The sequence below is a fragment of the Ictalurus furcatus genome, chromosome 2 (genome assembly GCF_023375685.1).
Source record: "Ictalurus furcatus strain D&B chromosome 2, Billie_1.0, whole genome shotgun sequence".
Lineage (NCBI taxonomy): Eukaryota > Metazoa > Chordata > Actinopteri > Siluriformes > Ictaluridae > Ictalurus > Ictalurus furcatus.
This window is the reverse complement of record NC_071256.1, coordinates 24625730-24632363: the sequence shown is the minus strand read 5'-3', so window position 1 is coordinate 24632363 and position 6634 is coordinate 24625730. Positions and strand designations below refer to the sequence as shown.

Genomic DNA, 6634 nt, shown 5'->3' with positions numbered 1-6634 from the left:
GATACAAAATGTGACTTCAATCATTGCAGCAGCAGGTTTCCTCACACACACACACACATACACACACACACACACACACACACACACACACACTTCAGCTGTTGGTATGACGCGATCTAGCCTTCAGTGGCTCTCTAAAGTGATTTGTGTAGATCAGGGTTTGAGAGTCTTGCTAGGTCTTATGAGAAGACTACTTAAACCCTGCACCTGTCTACTGTTGACAACACACACACACACACATACACATACACGCACACAAGTACACACATATACCCTCCTCCCCAGTGCTGAAGGCCCCAAGGGGAAGCTGCTCTTTTCCCGACAGAGCTATTAGACACTTTACGACTTCCAGTGCCTCGCCTCCTCTCTCCTTGTCCCCTCCTTTCATCTCTCCTCCACTCAGAACCCTCTTGGTGAGAACAGGGCCTCTCAGACGTCTACACCCATCTAAATGCTGTACACACGTCACACATTCCTCTTCCCAGCACATACACACATACAAACACATACACACACACACACACACACACACACACACACACACACATTGTCTCCTAGCAACCCACACAAATGCACATGTAAGCAGAATGATCTGGGAACTTCTGAAATTTGATTAAGAGTTTATTTATCTGTGATACTTACACTGTGTAATAACCCTTGTACAGTCCTTTGTGTGCGTGTGTGTGTGTGAGAGAGAAAAACCTAGAGACTGTTTATTGCCATAAGAAGTCAGATGCATGTTGTAGTATTAGATGACTCATATTGGATTGAGATTTGTTCCATACAGAAGACTTAATATTATGTGATATTGTCTGTGTTGACAGGTCAGGATGTTGCTCTTGGCTTGGCAGATATGATGTTGTGGAGAACGGTTGCACACAATTACTTTGGATTATGCCATTAAGAAATTAATAAAAAAAAATTTAAAGTGTGAGCTCCATATTTGCGTCAGACTATTATGTATGGATTTTGACCTTGAAAATGTTGACCTTGTGTGGACAACTGAACGGTCCCCATGAGGTAAAATGGTCTTTTAACAAACAGTGAAGCTTTTATTATATATATATATATATATATATATATATATATATATATATATATATATATATATATATATATAAAACAACTAAAAAAACACCCTTAAAGGGCCAAGAGATTTTATTTTGGTTACTGTGTTTACGGTTAGGGCTGGATTTAGGTGTAGGCATATCGTTAATTGGCTGCATTAATAATGATGTAAATGGAATTTCCTCATATGGTTAGTAAGGCAAACACGTGCACACGCGTGTACATCTACGTGTGTGTGTGTGTGTGTGTGTGTGTGTGTGTGTGATAATTAAGAGATTACACAAGCAAATAATAATGTGTGAAGTTCACAATTCTGACATATGTTCTGTTTGGGATTACAGTATGTGAAGTAACATGTGTAAACTCTGTGTTTGTGCGTGTGTGTGTGTGTCATGTGCAGTGTCAGTATGACTGTGTGTCTCAGACTCTGACTCATACTGCTATAACTGACTCTAATCTCAGCCTCAGGCCCCTAAAAAATCCAGTTTGGTTGTCATGACAGCAGGGATCTAATTATACAAGCATTCCTAAGAGGAAACAGGTCGTCGTCTCTCTCTCTCTCTCTCTCTCTCTCTCTCACTCCGTCTCTTTCTCTCTCTCTCTCTCCTACTTCAGTAAGTGCACAATCAATACCTTTATTTGTTTTCCCACAATATTCGCTATGGCACGGATGTTTCAACCTCTGATACTACTTCACATTTCCAAGCCCTAAGGGTAATAATCCAGTAAAAACAAACAAACAAATAAGCAAACAAAAAAACAGTGCCAATATGATTAATCTGAGTGCCAAAAGAGTGAGGAATCGATGTGTAAAACTTCCAGTAGTTCTCTGGAGTTAAACAATAGATGACATGATAATAGTCGTAGATGGTTGTAGATATATAGGAGGATCCTTGATCATTAAGTATACTTTAATAAAAACAATACTTTAAATATATAACTTCTTTAATCTAATTACAGATTCTTAAGTTGATAAAACAACTACAGAAAATGTGATATCCTCTGCAGTCGGTATATGTCTGTGAATTAAACATCAGCAGTTGAGTGAGTAATTGAAAATAATACCAGCAGTGCGCACTCACACTTTCATCGTACAGGATACGTAGTATTCATATGTAACTACATATTAAATTTTGCTCAAACATTTTCTCAAACAGTTTGAGCAGTAAACGTTGTGTAAATACGCACATGTGCTACAGACACACAAGTGTACTGTAGTATTTTAAAGTCCGGCTTTTATACCATCCAGGTGTCATATTTATGTTGTAAGATGCAAACCCAGCAAAACCAGTTTCATTTATCAGGAATGATCAATTATTTGAAAATCTGTAGTAATACAAATGTAATTGCCCTTAACGTAACTTGTGGAGCGTGTCCTGTTTAAGCAGTCATGATGCGCTGAGGTGGGTGACATTAATACACACATTTGAGTACATAAAATGTGCTGTAACAGTCTATGTAACAGTGCATACTACTCAGTAGTTATACTGTAGTTGTTTGTGTAACTTTTTAATACTATGTGTAACTACACATGTATTAGAAGAACTGTTATAATAGTGTAGGAATCATAAGTACATTGTAACTACTACTGTGTGTAGTTTTCTTGTATGTTTTTTTTTTTTTTTTGATTGTGGTGTTGGCAAATATTGGGATGAAACTTCAATCCAGTATTTCTAACTAATGAATGGTTTAATTTATATCACAAGATCACACAATTCCAAAATTCACTGCATGGACCTACACTGAGCAGCAGGTATTCTCTCTCTCTCTCTGTAGGTGTGTGTGTGTGTGTGTGTGTGTGTGTGGTAGAGGGGCCTTACACCACGTAGACCACTACTGCTCCAGAACCATGTGGCATTCTTACACACACACTAAGAGCTGAGGCCCAGACTGGGTCCAGTTGCTCTCTTTGAGCCCAGTATTATGGGTTTGTCCTCTCTCTCTCCCCCTCTCTCTCTCTCACCCCCTCCCTCTCCCTCTGTCTCTCTTTCTCTCGCTCGCTCACTCTTCTAACTCCCCTTCTTCCTCTGGTATTTATGTGTTGGCAGTTGCTATGGATACAAGACATACAAACATTGTGGCAGCAGGCAGGAAGTGTGTTGGAACCACAATGGCGTCACTGCGGCTCTTGCTCTGCGACTCCTCGTCCAGGTTCTGTGCTATTATCGTTAAGCCGTACGCAGCCGCCGCACTTTTTCGGTGTTATTGGTGTTAGTATTGCTTTTTCAGCTGCGTCGCTCACTCTGTCTTCCATTCCTCCACGTGTTCGCTGTGCCCGTGCTTGAAGCATGGAACACTGGCTGAAATTTCTAGGCTTGGGAGTGTTTTTGTTGGTACCTCTGTCTGTGTGTGTGTGTGTGTGTGTGTGTGTGTGTGTGTGTGTACCAGGGGACGGTGGTTAATTCCTGTCTCCCAGAGCATTATTAATTTTCAGCAGTGCATGTCTCACTTGAGTAACTGTGCAAGTGTGTGTGTGTGTGTGTGTGTGTGTGTGTGTGTGTGTGGCCCTATTGCACTGTATTACATCAGACTCCAGTAATACTGTTTATACATCATTCTTTTTTCCTTCTCTTTTTTTTTCAAGACCGGAGTCTAAATATACCCTACTGGAATAAACCCTTGAGAACAGAGCTCCCTCTCCCCTCTTTGGCTAAATATATCCACCTCAGACCACCTCACCCCCCTCCCCACTCCGCTCTTTTTCTCCCTGTTTTTCCCAGCCTGGTCCATCTCCATCTCATTCTCCTCCTTTATCTCTTGCCTGCTCTCCTGCCTCCCGTCATTTAACAGTGGTAATTAAATGAAAGAGAAATGTGTGAGATAAAGCTCTCATCCAGTCACGCAATCTAAAACTAGACTCTCCTAGACAGAGATCAAACTGCTAATCCTGTTACATGCCACAGTTAAAAACAAGAATGACCTGTCAGTAACATTCTGATCAAAATAAAATATTAGCATGGAGCAAAGAGCTTGCAAAAAATATTGTTAGTGTGCATTTATATGAAATCATTTCATTCTTAATTATCTGTCTTCTCCTAAAGGTGTTAATTTGGGGGGGGGGGCATTAATAATACATTAATAAATTGCTAAATATTCTCAGAATAATAGTGATTTTCTAATTGAAACTGTTGCTTGGCTTGGTCTGGAAAATGGCTCTTGATTCCATAGTTCAGTATTTCCACTGGCAAGTGCTGTGACGAAGTATGAATTCTTGCTCTTGCTATGCTGTGTGATGGAGAGCGATTTAGCAATCCCCATTACAATTCTAACATGAATGTCTTTAACAGCATTAAAAAAATACAATAAAAGTACAAATTCTGTGTGCATTTAAATATTACATTAATCAATATTTATAAATATTACATGTTTACAGTCGTCTGCAGTGGTGCCTCAACGGTTAATGCTCTGGGTTACTGATCAGATGGTTGGGGTTTCAAGTCCTAGTACTGCGAAACTGTTACTGTTGGGCCCTCGAGCAAGACCCTTAACCCTCTCTGCTCCAGGGGGCTGTATCATGGCTGACCCTGTGCTCTGACCCCAACTTCCTAACATGCTGGGATATGCAGTGAAAGAATTTTACTGTGGTGTAATGTATATGTGACGAATAAAGGCTGCTTCTTCTTTATTACATCAGAACCCTTTTTGTTTTTGATCCTTTTGGTCCATATTCAAAGTTGGTGAATGTCTTTCCATAGCTTCCATGTGTACAGTATGCTAGTATATTAACTGTGCTTAAATCATTCAATTCAGCTTGAAATTGTTGTTATATCAAACTGTGACAAGGCAACAATCGTGTTGCCTTCTTGAGCATCAGTGAATGTTCGCACCTTTTATAATAGCTGTGTCGGAGTCCCTCAATTGTCTTAAGTGTGAAAAGATGGATCTCAAAATCTTATAGCCGCTGTTGTAAAGGGGTCAAATATGCAGAAGAGGCTGGAAAAGCAAATAATATGCAGGACCTTGGAGGATTATTTCTGAAGACCAATGGGCAGGACAAAGGACAAACAAAGGTCTCATGAACAACTATCACAAAACATAAAAGCAGTCACTGATCATCCAGGTAACAACACACAGTGTTAAGAATCAAGCGTATGTACACTTTTGAACTGGTTCATTTGTGTAAATTCAGGTATTATTGTGTCTTGTGAACTATATGTAAAAATCTGTTATGTAAAATAACTTATTCAAGGCAGTACTAAATAAAACACTAAATGCAATTTTTATGATTGCTTATGTATATTTATTTATTAAAATGGTTAACATTTTGCAGATTCCACAAGGCGTATACAAACTTATGACCTCAACGGTATGTCTGAGGTCTGAATACGAATGTGAAAAATTTTCAATAGAAAATCCTCACTACATGCCTGTAACTCAATTTTGAATATTTCCCAAGAAAATGTGTCAATACATGAACATGTCAAACACTGAAGGAGTTATAAACACTAAAAATCATCATCACATTGTTATAAACACTAAAAATCATCGTTATGTTGTTAATGTGCCACAATTAGTGTACACTGCAGGCTTTTGTAAGTAGGATAACTATGTAGTGTACACTGTGTGAATCACTGCTGACTGTACTATATGTACTTCAGGGGAGTGTTCATTTGGTTTGTGTTGCTAAAACAGAAAACTTTCCTATCTTCAAATTGATGGACTGCCTGATTACTGCAGTAATGATACTATCATGATGTATGTACGGATTAGAAACCCGAGGAGCAGATACTGGAACATTTGTCCAAATATTGATTATACAAGTTAATCAGTGTTCGTGGATTTAATTAAGCAATTTTCCATGATGTCTCACAGTGCACCTGCTTACTGAAATGTCCTTAAAAGCTGCATGTAGTTCTCAGATAACACACAGGCAAGGACTGAACTGTAGTTTTATTTCAGTCGAACGTCTCTAGGTGAAGACTGATGGTCAGTTTTTGCTTTATTTGCCGTATTGAATGCGGTCATTGGCTGCTGATAAATATAACCTGCGAGACATCCTGAAAGCGGAATTGCTGTGGCATCATTACATGGAAAAAAAAACACACAGGGTGATGTAAGTGACATGAATCATAAACGTGTATTCATAGAATAAGGGAAGCCAAAGATGAAACAGGCTCTTATGTTTTACCCCCTCCTTCATTGTGGTAGGCTTGCTCTTTGGTGTTAGTATTACACTTTTCTGTCTTGCACACCCACACACAACCCCTGACTGCTATCATAAATTTCATGTGTTTGCTGCTAACTAACATTAATTATTTTATTTTTTTTAAAAAGCTCATAGGCTGCAGTACAGATCACCCATTTTACATTCAGCAATCCTCCCTTAATCTCAGGACACAGCTGTTCAAGGAGTCTCAAGGTGACATTTATTGTTTTCTTATCTCTCCCCGGGCTCATAAAAGCAGACGCATCATTATCACCTTTTCATAATGCTGCAGTTCTGTGGAAGTCAGCCTGCTTGGTGACTGTTATCAGTAACACATGACAATAACAGTACATGACTAATGAAGAGCCAAACTTAACTACAACGTGAGTCTTATGAATTCATGTGTGAATAATGACCAAG

General features: G+C 39.1%; 1 long non-coding RNA gene across 7 annotated transcripts in view; it reads right to left on the bottom strand.

Moving 5' to 3' along the window:
• Window positions 1-4928: 4928 nt before the first annotated feature.
• LOC128598994 (uncharacterized) overlaps window positions 4929-6634 on the bottom strand; it is an 8428-nt gene continuing 6722 nt past the window's right edge. For 2 of the 7 annotated variants that reach the window (XR_008384338.1, XR_008384344.1), the window contains exon 6: window positions 4929-6533. This is a non-coding gene — a long non-coding RNA (uncharacterized LOC128598994). The other 5 variants (XR_008384340.1, XR_008384342.1, XR_008384343.1 and 2 more) reach the window with 5 other exon arrangements.